The sequence below is a fragment of the Drosophila persimilis genome, unplaced genomic scaffold (genome assembly GCF_003286085.1).
Source record: "Drosophila persimilis strain 14011-0111.01,24,50 unplaced genomic scaffold, DperRS2 tig00000191-arrow-pilon, whole genome shotgun sequence".
Classification (NCBI taxonomy): domain Eukaryota; kingdom Metazoa; phylum Arthropoda; class Insecta; order Diptera; family Drosophilidae; genus Drosophila; species Drosophila persimilis.
This window is the reverse complement of record NW_020825298.1, coordinates 11,581,017-11,595,594: the sequence shown is the minus strand read 5'-3', so window position 1 is coordinate 11,595,594 and position 14,578 is coordinate 11,581,017. Positions and strand designations below refer to the sequence as shown.

Genomic DNA, 14,578 nt, shown 5'->3' with positions numbered 1-14,578 from the left:
ACAGAGGGGGAAGCCATCGGTACAAGTATGTGCTAAATATTGTCAATGTTTAAACAAAACTTAGAGGCAAGTGATAACAGATATGCAAATACCAGGCATAAACGGAAAGAAAGACCAGGAATTTCAAGCTTCCCCAGAGGCAGAGGAATTGCAAACATCGGGGGGCCAAGACGGGGCGCAATGGAATGAACAGGGAGTCGTCTTGGGGCACATTCATTCGTGTAAGTGGGCGAATATAGTACATATGACAAAATCACGAGTCAGTGAAGTAATCGATTCGATAAGAGACAAGAGATAAGATTGTCTGTTTGTAAAACCTTTTGTAATTTACATGTTCTGAAGAGGGCTTCCACTCCCCCAGAAGATAAAGGCTACTGTATGTGCTCTAAGAGTTATCTTTATGAGGGGTTTTCCTTTGCGGGTACTCGTATAAAGAAAGGGAAAACACCTCAGAACTGTTTGCCACTAAAAGGACCTTCCTTTCCAACAGAAAGAAGGAGCTTTCCCTTAATAGTAGAAATATAATAAACATCCAAGAGATATCTTTACAGTTCATTACCCTTGGTTTTACTCATGTAGTATTACAGGGAAACCCCCAGAGTATTTCATGAAAAAAATACAGAATAACACAAGATAATACTCTAGATTAATGGTTTATATTATAACTAACTAGCTAATAGCTTCATTTCCGCTCGAAACCCCTCTTTTTATCCCTAAATATCCTGAAAATATCATCTCTCAAATGCCTAAACCCTATATTATGCATAAAACTCATAATTTTACAACAAAAACCTGCACTAATCATTCAAAAATCATCTTCTTTATAGAAATATACTTCAAATCATCTGTTACTAATTTTGTAGCTCCAAAAAACCCTTAAACAACCACTCTCCACTCCATTCTTATGCAACAATCCATCTACAAGTACTCCATACTGTTTAACGACTATTTTTTGTTGATTTCCCAGTCGTTTGGAACCAATTTTTCATGGCAGAGTCGTGTCCGAGTGTCGTGGCGTTATAAATGGCCCGATGTCAGGCTCCGCGAACGATGACTGCGACTTTATATTCTACGAATGTGGCCATAAATCGAGCCACTGCGTCGACTGCTCTTAGCCAGCAGCCAACAGCCAGCCCTGTGGTACGCCCCACTGTACGCCTTCCTGTGTGCTCCACTGTGTGCCCCACTGTATGTGCCTCTGTGTGCTCCATTGTATGCCCCACTGTATGTGCCTCTGTGGCCTGTGTGTGTATTTGCTTGGTTCTATTTCGAATGGCTGCTGCTGCCGCGTATAATTCTTTTTTTATACGCTTTCAATTTGGGTCAATAACATTTGGCAACTTCAGTGCGTTGTCGACAACAAATACAACAAATACTAGCCACAGTAGAGAGCGTTTAGATCGCATTGGAATGAAACAGAATGAAAAAAACAAACAAAAAGCAAAACATTGTCAAAGCCAAAAGCCAAAAAGGCGCCAAGTTCGAATGGCATCCGATAGATAATTGCAACAAAATGGCCACAGAAACAACAAAAACAATGCCCACAACTATTTGTTCATTAATTATACATTAAAATAAACGCAGAGCAAAGCTATTTGCCATTAAAACAATCATTTTTTTGCGATTCGTTTGAGGTAAGCCGCAAATCAAAGGCCCCATTATATCTCTGAATAAAATATAGAAAGCGATTAAAATCTATAAAATAGTTTTACATATAAACAACAGCGGGGGAAAAAAAGTGAAAACATCTCGGCAACATAATAAAAGTATTAACAGAATATTAAGTTGAAAAATATCTCTTCTAATTTATGAGATATTCCCCATACCCCCACCCAACCCCTGCCCAATGGAAAGAAACTTTTACTTTTTTGAGGGGCGACAGACAAAAGATACAGATACAAAAGAGTGACAGATTCTTTCAGAGAGTGAAACTTTTGTTCAAAGGCAGTTTCATAATTCTCCTTCGAGACAGAAAAGACGTGAGTGGGTGTGGGCCCTGGGCCCCAGGCCCTAGGCCCCAGGGCGTATTCCAGAACCGATTTCGCCATATAACCACTTTATTTGTCAACATTTGACATCCGACTGTCGCAAGTTTCTGGGCTTTCAATTTGTCAACCTATTGGTGGGGTGGGGGGCTCCCAAACCCCCCACAAGTAAAAGCAGCTGCCAAAAAAAGTGTGTTTCTCGGGACTTATCGGTTGGTTTTTGGATATCCCTCAATACAGGGGCCACTTCTTATCAGAAACGCAGTTTTATCTTTTCTGCAAACACAGCCACAAAAGACCTTTCTCTACAAATCTTATCTGCCGAAAGAAAGATAACCCAAAAGCTGAGATACAGCCACTCTATGGGGTGTATCTGTGTGCTGAGACCCCACTCTGAATGATGTTAAGGTAGTGACTGTTTGCCCGTTGTCTCTGTGTAATCGGCTGTGTCAGGTGTAAACCCATATAAGAATGCTTTTGCATTGTTTCCAACGCAATTTCATATATGATTTTCCATAGCCTGCCTGCCTGCCTGCCTGCCGTCAAGTCAATGTCGTCAACACACAACATTTAAAACATTACACAATACAGAAAAAAGGCAACAACAACAACAACAACAAAAAAACAAAAACAGGCAACAGCAATTGTTGGGCTCTTCCAATGGTTTTTCATGCTTTTTAATGCCGCATTGTCATCACATTTGTTGCCATTACTTTAGATATACATATATATATACATGAATATATATATAGTACGTATATGTATCTTTATCTTTATATGGCACTCTGCGTAGAGAGCCAGGCAATGGGAAAGAGGTTTGAAAGCGGAGAAGTCAGCGGCATGCATTCCCGAGAAATATCATTCGAGAGGCCGATCATTGAAGTGAAATATTGTTCAAGAGTACCATATGATATGGTATAAGCAAACCATAGCCTGATATAAACAAACTACCGACCGCTAGAATGAGGAAAATAAACAAATCAAGGAGGAGGGGGAAAAACATGAACAAATTGTTTATTTCAATGGGGAATAAATACAAGAATTTATTGCTGGAATAACGTATAGTTTATTATAATCAAATATTTCAACGAACAATCAAGAGAGATATTTGTTTATCAGTGGATATGTAAGTACGCTCGAATTATTTGGTTTTCCTTATAGATCTTAAAGATTTTGCTAAAAAAAATGAAGAATGCCATCAACTCTTATTCTTTATTTTCCAAAAACTAAGGGAAAACCCTCCTTTTACAATGTGCTATAACTGATGGATATATATCTTCTCTGTAGACATATCAATCTCCATGAAAACATCCTAATTCCAAATGATTAATTTATTTTAATTTCATGTACTTTTAAGAACCCTAAGAACCTTTAAAACCCTTTCAAGTTGAAGGTTTTCTTTGCCTTATCTTTGGTTTTCCTTTCCTTATCGAAGGTTCAATATGTTTTCTCTCTCCTACCTCTCTGTTAGATCGCTCCGATATGGTGTGTGTATGTTTTTCTGCGGACATTTCTTGGTATTCCCTTCTGGCCATCAATCGATATCTGGCTTCGTCGCTGCTGTTGTGTTTTCCAACTTCATTCATCTATCAGTAGACGAGAGGTCTTATCTTTCGTACAGGATCTGTGGTCACTGTAGGAGGTACTACCAATACCACTACTACCTGCTCTTATCTGTATTTGTGTTTCTGCCTCTGCCTACTTCTGTAGAGCATTCCCTATCTGGTTCTACTTCTGTAGAGCATTCCCTATCGGGTCCTCCTTCTGTAGAGCATTCCCTCCGTTTGCCTCTGCCTCATGGATGGTTTTCCCTCTCTGTCTGGAGTTTCCCCCGCTCTCTGTGTGGGGCATTGTCTGCTTTTAATCAGTCTGAGGCCTCTGCCTCAAATCATTATCATCATCATTCTCATCATCATCATCGTGATGGGGCCATTGTCAAACAGCAACATAAATAATTTTTTTTCTCCCCTTATATACATATATATCTCTTTTTTTGCAAGCAAAATGCAAAATGGATATCCGGTGATGCCTCGTTCCAAGAAGGAAGTGGAGGCTTGGGGGCATCCATTCCACATTGACTAACTGAGGGAAAGACTAAATGACGGAGGAGAACGAACAGCACTGCCATGAATCACTAAAAAGTCGCAGGCCCAGACCCAGACACAGACACAGCAAATGGAAGGCAAGGAGTCGTTTCTTTTCATTAGCGAGAGGTTCGGTTCTCTCATTAATCGCCTGGCATTATGCAAGACACGCGCCTCCAGCACAATCCACAATCCACAATCCATATGCATTATGCTATGGAAAGAACCACTCTTCCTACTCCTCTCGAGAACGCCTCAGTGCAGTGTGGTGCAGCGGTGCAGGCAGTGGCGTTGCAGTGTGGTGCAGCTTGTGGCGCATTGGCGATCGTTAGTGGCCTCCGACTGTTGCCCATTTAAGGGCACAGACCATCGTCGGAGCGGAGCGGAGTGGCGACAAAAAGCGAAAGCGAACACAGACCTTGAGGCGGGTTTTTCAACTCGTTTCCCCCGGGTTCTACCTTACGTACGCAAGTACCTCCTCCTCGTTTTGTGGTTGAAGTGGCAGAGGTACACACACAACCAGCAGGAGAACTGTTTCAAGTGGCTCTCTCTCTCTCTCTCTCTCTCTCTCTCTCTCTCGGTGTCTCTAAGAATTAGCTCTAGAGAAAGGGAAACCTTGACATCAAACGCAGCGCAAAGAATTTCCCCTCATACGACACATACGGCACACAGCTGATGATAGCATTGAAAGTATCTTCGCGATACACAAAAGGGACAGCCAGATGCTTACGAAATCGAAATGAGGCAGCGCTGCCGCGTCACAGAGGGAAAAAGATGCGAATGAAAAGATACTACAACAAAAAGTATCAGCGAAAGTTTGTTTCTTTTTGTTTTTCAGCCACATCATCATCATCATCAGCATCATCATCATCTGCATCTACATACAACATCGCGCGGCAGACTGAATGGGGCCCCCAGATCTCAGACCCCATCCCCACCCCCCACCCCCCTCCACTCTCCCTTCTCCCCGATGAAAGCAGTGGATTTTCTGTGGGGGCGCACTTCAAACAAATACTGAAGACGTCCATCGGGCCGCGGAATGATATGAAATCCCAAGCAAACACCGAAATAAATTAAATAAATTAAATATATGGTGGAAATAGAGATAAAAACCACACGAACGAAGGAGAGAGCACACGAGAGGAAGATTGTGGGGAGAAGAGCATTTTCAAGGTGCCGATAAGCATTAAAAAACAATTTGGAAACGGGGATTCCATGGTCTAGATATGCGTATAGGTGGTAGTAAAAGCCAAAGTATAAGGGGGATTATAATATGGAGCATAAGTCTGAATATACGACAGAGTATAAGACGTAATATAAGAGTATACGACGGAATGCATCTTATATAGTTACTCAGTAAAATGGCGACTATAAGATGGAGTATAAAGCTAGTATAAACTTCATCTAAGGATCATAAGACTTTGTATAAGAGATGGTATAAGTCCATGCCCGCCTCCGAGTATAAGTCCCAGTATAAGACGGATTATGCGTCCGGATTACAATACGACATATAAGTGCGGATTACAAGGCGGAGCATAAATCCTTTTTAAATCCGAGCACAACGGAGTGTAAGTCCCAAAAAAGGTGTTCAAATCCGGGTATAAGTATCCAAATAAACTGGAGATTCAGAGCACACGAGCGGGAGATTGTGGGGAGAGAATTAAGACCCATTTTCAAGGTAGCGATAAGCATTAAAAAACAATTTTTTTAGTGGAATTCTTGTGGTTTGGGGAGGGGTGTAGATTTTTCGGAACAAGGCCGAAAACCTTAATTGGAGCGTGCGATCTATGGCGAAAGTTGGCAGACCTCAGAGACACAGCCAAGAGATCTCCGAGCTCAGAAGCAAAGTATCTTTCAGAAGTAAAAGTGCGTAGGTAAAAGCTTCAAAGGCTGGAGAATGCGGCTAATGGCCATAATGATGATGAATGTAATCACAATTCCAATCACTTGCCTCAATCATTATTATCATCATCATCATAATCATCGTTATGATGATGATAATCATGAGTTAAACTCCCTGAAGAGTCGATGATTTCGATTCCGCTTTCGCTGCGGCCCCGCGGAGGCTGGCTGGCTGGCTGGCTGCCGTTGAGTGATTTATATGAAATGTGTCAACTCCGTTTCCATTTTCGAATGATTTTTTGTTGTTCAGTTTTCCAATCACTCAACAAACTGTGCGACAGATTCTTCTAGGTAGAGTGAGAGAGACAGTCGTGTGCTGTCTTTACGTTCACAATTTGTATGCACTGTGCCCCTGCCTTACGACATCAAAAATTACAAATACGGCATCATTCCAGCATTCAGCATCCAGCTTTCAGCTCGCAGCAGCAGCAGCCATGTGTTATCAGTGAGGCGTCTAAATCTGTGCTTCTTGCCGTTGACTTTATTTAAATTAAGCAACTTAAAAGCACACACACTCTGCCACACACACTCGCTCTTGAGAACAAGTCATGTGTGAAAGCCGCTGGAACATTTTTATGGAAATTACAATAAAATATACGGTTTTTTTCTTTTGGGTATTAAACCGATGATAAGCCCTGCCTGCCTGCCTGTTTGGTCTTCGAAATGATCGTCTCTGATGACGCCGTCTCAATGGGGCCCTAAGATCAGAACTTACAATGCGGCTGATGCTGATGGGGCACTTCGAAAGACATTATCGTGGGGACATTACAAAAATGTATGAGAGATAGTGGCTCTCAAACTGCAGCCATGTGCGGTGGGGGAGGGGAGCTATAAAATTATGTAACATCAAGGATTTTATGTAAGAAATTTGTGGTAGAAAGCTGATAGATTCGATCGACAATAAATCTCTATTAATTTTCAATGAAGAAATCATTAGATCAAGCCTTAAGACAAACTCCACTGCTTTCCACAGACCAAAGAAAAACTTTGAGATACAAAACTTGCAATGAATAAAGTATTTTCGGTTCCTTTTTCAGTTAATTTAATTCCCATAAAACCACCCACAGAGTCTTCAAGTGCAATCCCAGACCTCTTTCAATCAGCCACTCGAAAACTTTTTTTTGTGTCACTCTTACATCATTTCCCTCAGCTGCAGCACCCACACATGGCTTTCATTTGCCCTGGATCTCCCAGCAGCAACACGTTTGTGACTAACCACAAACAATGCGCCAAAAAGGCAAACAAACATTCGAACAGCCCATCGAATGAGCCGAACAACATCAATTACAAACGCCCAAATTGCATTTAATTAATGGAAATGTATCCCCCCCACCCAACGCGATTCGTTCTGTATTGGGGATACACTGCCGCAGAGATGGCATATCGATAGATACTTCCCTTTGTACTGCAAAGATGTACAGATTCAATTTGGAGAAAAGTATATAGAAAGATTGAAGCAGTCATAAGAACAATCCCTCGAACAAGAGCCACCGCTGTACTGTCTCTGCAGACATGTAGAATCGACTCCCATCGAAAGATAGATCTCTTCTTAAGAGTATCCCACACTTCGGATCTCCTATGAGACACCTCCTTGTTTCGCTTTGTAATTGCTGGGTGTCACAATAGAATCCGCATTGGAATCGGGGCAACCCACACACAGACCCGACCAGACCCGCGCCACGATCCGATGGAGCCCCCCCCCCTCCCTCTCGATTGCAGCCAAGCACTCACCTCTCGATTGTTGTTGTTGCTGTTGTTGTGGTTGTTGTTGTTGTTGTTGCTGTTGATGTGATTGTTGTTGGTGTTGCTGTTGTTGCCGCTGCTATGGTGTTGCCCCTGATGATGATTGTTGTTGGTGTGGCTGTTGCTGTTACTGTTGTTGCCGACTGCCGAAGCAGAGCCCGACATTCGCGATCCGGGTGAATCGCGCCATCTCAATACCCCCATAACGGCCTGACGCACCCAACGTCTTTCGGCGCCTTCGCTGTAAAATGCCACCTTCGCTTGATGGGCAGCCTTTTGCTGCTGGGTTGCACGTTGCTGTTGTGGCAGGCAGGCAGGCAGACTTTTGCTGCTGCTGGTTGCTCAGTCGAAAGACTGCATTTGCAATGCGATTTTCGGGGGTCTCTCTAATGCAGATCTCGGGCGGGGGGGCCTTTTGGGGGCACCGATCTCCACTCCTGAGGTAATTGTTATAATTTTTTGCAGCCTTTTTTTTTGCGCGATTCACGAGCAACAAAAATATACTTTTTATGAATATCTTGCGTTTGTTTTTTTTTTGGTTTTTGGTTTTGCTGCTTTACTCGTTTGACGGGTTTTTGCTTCGGCCAGTGCTTGCCAAACTGTGGGGCTGGCTTTCCAAGAGACGACGACGACGACGACAACTGCGACTCGACTCTGATCTCAGACCGAGAGATCCGAGTATACTATATTTTATGCAAATATTATTTGCCTTAAAATTTCTAAGCAAACAATTTCACTCTCCACAGATAAAGATACACACCGCCTATCCGCCTTATCCGCTTGATATATTTTTGGATATAATATACTTGATGTGCGTGTTGTGTGTTTTATTTTTGTCAGCCACAAGACCGAAATCCGAAATGCACCTCAAAGAATCACTCCACCAACAATAACAAGAGCACAGATACGGATACGGCCACAAAGATACACAGATACAAGTTGCAGCTGCAGTTTTCTTTTGCTTTGGTTTATTGCACTCACAAAAATTTCTGTTTTATTTCGGTTGCGGCGGCATGGAGTATCTCCACCGTGTATCTTCTCTTTTCTTATAAATAACCCAACAAAATGCGTTTGCCTCTGCCTCACGTTTGTTGTTGTTGCTGCTTTCTGCTTCGTTTTGAATTTGTAACGAACAAAATTGTACGAACGACACGAGAGAGTAGCGGATTTTTGAATATATATATTGATAAATCGGAATATTAATATATTTTATTTGTTATAATATTTTTAGCTAATATTTGTTATATTTTGCGTAAATATTGTATATTTTTTTTGTGGGAAACGGAACTACTTTTCGGAACTTGGAAATAAATTCGACATTATTTCAGTGTTTCCTTGTCCGCGGCCAAAAAATGTGTGATAGCACAAGCCGCTGCGCTCGGACAGCAGCAGCATAAACGTAAGCGAGTAGTCGTTCGAATTGCTCAATTCTGATGTTCCGTTGAACAATGCTGGGTAACTAGGAGCCTCAGCTCTGCCCACATAATTTTATTCCATTGATGAAAGAATTTCCTACAAGATTGACTACTTTTAAACACTCGCTTTTATTTTATTGTGTCTAAAACAACGTTTAAACAAAACAGTTGAGCAAAAAACAGTGGAAAACGTAAGCGAGTATGGAGTGTCACGTCATTTCATACATGTTGCTGGCTTCTTTGAGACTTGCGGCCTGTTAACCGGTAGTATGGGCATTTTTATACCCTACGTCGTTAGATAAATACACAATTTTTAGTATTTCCAAGATGTAATTAAAGATCTCTTTTCAGATTGATATGTTTTAGACCTATAAATTCATATGATTGGTGTCTTGTATATATATTTGTATCTCGATCCAGATATGAAACTGATTTTCTGCATTTATTAGCGCCTTAGATGACAAAAATTTCCTCAGTTGTATACTATCCATTTCCCCAGGGTATGCAGAAATTTGCTCACATGCCTCTCGATTTCTCGGCACATGAGTCTGGCCCATACAAGTTGAATGTTGCCAGCAACATAAGACGTAAGACGTAACATTTGTGAAAACAATTCGTACAGCGCTGCTGGCAGAGTATAAACAAAAAAAAGGTATGGCCAATGAGATCAAACGCCTAACAACATTTCAACAGCGGGCCACGAACCCAACCTCACTTTTTACTCCTCAACATACCATGCGGCTGCTTTGCAGGCTTTCGAAATACACTAAAAAATACCAACTCCAAGCGTTGGATATGATATCAGATGCGCCAGAGCGAGACAACTATAGGAGCGCACACGGAACAGGTGAGAGAGGGCATGCATTGACTCCCAGAGGGCGCCAACTTTTGAAATGAAGAATATTTTTTTTTCGCTCAGCATTGGAAATTATCATAAAAAGTGCGAAGAATCCCCCCAAAGAAAAGGAAGTGCGCCACTCTTTAAAAGATTAAAAAATTCTTCAAAATATATTTATTCCAGAAATAAGTTTTGCTCATTTCTGATAAGCAAAGCAAAACTTTTGGAACGTGCAACATGCTGGGGGACTGGGGCCTGACTTGTGGATAAGTGAGTTCGCCACAGTTTCTGTTGGTTTGTCTCCCACTTCTTGAAGAAAAAAGCAAACAAAATTTGTGATTTAGCTTAGCGTGACCTTGGCATTCGAGCTATTAAATCTGTCGCACACCATATACTATATATAGTTTTTGATATTGTGGAAAAATCTATGGAATACTCAAACGCGCACGTATTCTGTGGCGTTGGAGTGCTCTATGCCCCATGCCCCGGGTCCCACAAATTGTTTATAAACAAAATGTGACCAAAAAAGAAAATTGAAAGAAATAAAAGTATTTTTAGGGTTTCGCAGAGTGCCACAAACAAGGGAGAGAGAGAGAAAAAGATATAGATAGAGAGAAAATATATAGATTCGTAGATAAAGATTGATTGAGAGGTACAGAGATGTGAAATGGCTAAATATATAGATCTTTAAAGAGGTAGATGCGCCTAGAAGTGGGGATAAAAACGTATAGATAGATGTAGAAGGAAGGTGGATAAATGGCTAAAGAAGTTGGTAGATACTTGTTTATGTATACAAAAGAGTGGACGGAAGTTTATAGTAGAGTTCTTAAAAAAGAATCTATAGATAGATGCATAGATTTATCGATGGATAGATATAAAGATTATGATTAGATAACAGAAAGACAGAGAGGTAGAAATAGATCTGGACAGATAGATTGATAGTTGGTTAGGAGTGTAAATAGATACAGAAATAGATCGATTCATAAGTGGATAAACATATGCAGATATAGATGGATAGGTAGATGGTCTGAGGAATATATTGATCAATAGATGTTTGATGTAGAAATAGTATTAGAAGTGTTTTGAATAATAGATAGATAGTTAGATAGAAGTATGCCTGCATAGATCTAAGATAAATGATCAAGGAGATGGCTAATTGAATGAATATATATTTATCCTTCTACGAAAATAGTTCAATCTCATTTCATAAGTATCTAGAAAGTAGTTAAAGTACACAAACAATAAAGACAGACAGACGATAGGAAGATATTTAAATATATATATGTAAAAGAAAGACAAATAGAAATGAATCAATTCATAGGCAAACAGACAGACAGCCAGTCAGACAGACAGATGGGCTGCAAAAGTGAACGGATGGGAAAGATAGAAAGATGGATAGATAGACTGGATCGGATGACTGCTTCCGCAGTGCCTCTTCTCATGGCTAATTGGTTATGCTGAACCCGCATCATCTCCAGACCCAGACCCAGGCCCAGACCCAGAGTCAAAAACCGCCATCGAGCTTTAAATTCCATGTGAAAAAGAGTTTTAAGGTCTAGGGTTTGCTTAGTTTTGGACTGTGGTTTCTGCTGCCGCTTCTAGTGTCTGCTGTCAGCTGGCAATCAACAACAAAGTCAGCGAAGCAGCAACAAGGTAAACATCAGAGTCAGTGCCGCATGCCGCATGCTGCATGTGGCCGGAGTCGGAGTTGGCAGAGGGATTACAGAGAGCCCCAGGGCTAGGTTAAAGTCAAAAAACAAAAACAAAAACAAAATAGAAGCAGACCTCAAACTAAAGCGTGAAAAAATGAATGAACAAAAAAAGTATCTTTAAAGTTGCATTGTTTAAAGGAGAGAGAGAAGGAGAGAGCTATAGAGATAGTGGAGTGGAAATTAAAAAGCAACGAATGAAGGAGTAACGGAAAGGTTTCCACATGGCAAAGTTGAAGAGTTTGTTGCATGCAACAAGCGGAAAATAATTATAAATTTTAAGTGTCAGATAGAGGGAGGGAAGAAAGAGATCCAAAAGTATCTTTCAGTTTTTTATTTGGGATAATTTAGAGGACGCTTGGGTTACGGATACACTGATAGACATCGCACATTTTCAGACTTAGAAATTCATAGGTGAAGTATCTTCCCCCAAACCAAAGAAGTATCTATGTATCTGTGTATCCTATGCATCTCCTCCGTTTCTCTGTTTGTGAATGCAGCTCATTTTCATCCGGGAACCGACTGCCTGCCAGCTCTGGACTGTGGGAGTAGGTTTCGCTCTGCGGTCTCTGGTCTCCGTCTCTGGTTCTGGGAGTCGTCGTCGTCGCTGTCGTTGCGGCTGACGACCATCGCAATTAACAACTTCAACGTTCGTTGCATCCACACACAGCGCACAGCGCACCGCACACCACTCACACCCACCCACACACCCACACCCCCACCCACAGTGACTGCTCAACTGTGCCGCGCCACAGAGAAGAAGTGGCGGTCGGGCAGTGGCAGTGGCAGACAAATTGCAGCACCATTTGAGACAAAGACACAAGGAGACACACACCGCAGAGAAGAGACTTCTTCTAATGTGTGTGGCAGAGGCAAGAGCCCGTGAAAAATATGCAAGAAAAAAGGCCACCAAAACCGAAAAATATATCTTTATATAATTCCAACAAAAGTCGGAGGAGGAGCTGCAGCATAAATTTCCAGGCACAATGGGAGTCCCAGATGGGAATCCAAAGGCCTGGGAAAACAGAACGAAAAAAGGTACGAAAAAAAGGTAGAAAAAAGCTGGCAAAAAATAAAGGTAGAAAACGGTTTACTTCTACGTGGATTTTGGCCAGGCTTAATTAGCCGCAGTCGAGAAAGAGGGAGGGGGAGGAGGAGTGGGAGACATTCAGAGACCCAGACCCAGAGCCAGACCCAGAGCCAGAGACATTCCCTCGCAAAGCACTTTATTAGCCCCCAAACTATGCAATGGAATGGGGGATTAAACGCGCGAGAAACTATGCAATGGGGAGAATAGTTAGAGCAGCGAGAAATACCAAGAGAAAACTATGCGAATTGGAGAGAAAACACAGAAAGAGAAGGATGGAAGCGTACCCAAAGGCATCTCAAAAAACACCATGCAAACATCCAAACAGGACGACAGAAAACTTTCTGCACGGCAGGACCTTTGGCATTTTCTCTCGTAGCGGCGTCGGCGGCGGCGGCACGTGGCACTCATCGTCGCAGTTTGACAAGCACTGAACCGTATACAATCTGACCTGAACCCAAATTCAATTTTCAAACTTGAACAAACATCATTTTTAGTAGAAAAGAAAACGGACGATAGACGGGACACGGAGGGACTTCCCGGTCGAAGAGTCAACCTAGTTTTGCCTCAAGACGTTGCCCCAGACTCCGGGCCAGACTGCTTGCCACACAACCCCCCACCCCCAGCCCCAGCCCCTCTATAAGAGCCCGCATAAAAAGTTTTTCGAAAAGGCACTCGACGGGCGGGGAGACGCTTGCATCTTGAGTAAAAAATGTGGCAGGATAGGGGTGGATCGAAGGATGGAGGACCCAGGACCGAGGCGGCATGTGGCAGAGCCTGCACTTTGTTGCACTGCACACAAAAACCACTTGTGGGTAAGAGGGGGCAGATGGAAGGGTAAGGGGGTAAGGAGGTAAAGGGGTAAGGGCAAACATAGGCATAGGGACAGAGACTCCTGCACTTCCTGCGCTGTTTGATGAAAAAGTTTGCCTCCGAAAATTGTTGCGAAAACTAAATTAAAATCTGAAAAGGCCATAGAAATTGTGGATTGAAGGGGGTGCGGAGAAAACTATATAGTTCTTGAGGAAGGGAAGGAAGGCCAAGTGGATTATGATCTAAAAATTTGATAAACTTGGCCAAAAGAAAGAAAAAAACATTAAGTGTGGCTTAGAGAGGGCTAAGGGGGAGGATTTAAGGGTTAAAGAGAAAGGACTTTACTTTGGTACATATCTAAAATAATAATAGAAATATTTAAGAACCAAATGGTATTACTATTTCAGTTATTTTTAATCATTTAAGCATTAAATCTGTAAGATTCTTAAGATTTAATATATATGTATATATGGCGCCATCTAGTTCAACAAGTGCCGCCGTCTATCAGCTTCTGCATGAACTACATTTCATAGTACCCTCAAAACCCACCTAGAGGCGCCACTGTATTGCTTGTTAGTTCTAAACAGCAACGCAACCGCTAGAGGGCAGCACTGAAGCGCCACCAAGCGGCTGTTTAGCGAAATCTTCAATAATCTAGTTCCATAAACAACCGCATACACATTTGGCGCCACTTCAAATTCAAAAATGCCGCCGTTTCTTAGGAAAACTCTAAATTTTAATTGAAAAACGTGCATAAATCGCATTTAAGGCCATTCGTTTCGAAGCCAAAACCTCGAAGAATTACCTGTCATTCATTCCATTTCAAATTTAATCAAATTTATTGCAAATAACCCGAAAACAAAGGCCAGGGCCAGGGGCCACACCTGACAGCTGCCAAAAACTTTAATAATTCCAGCAGCAGCTGAATTTTTGGATGAAAGAAATGTGTCGTAAAAATCGACAACCACCACACGCCACAAGCCACACTCCACACACCACACA

At 41.9% G+C, this 14,578-nt stretch overlaps 1 protein-coding gene across 3 annotated transcripts in view; it reads right to left on the bottom strand.

Moving 5' to 3' along the window:
* The window catches only part of LOC6589823 (rap1 GTPase-activating protein 1), a 103,684-nt gene that overhangs the window by 32,578 nt on the left and 56,528 nt on the right, over positions 1–14,578 (bottom strand). The window lies entirely within an intron of this gene.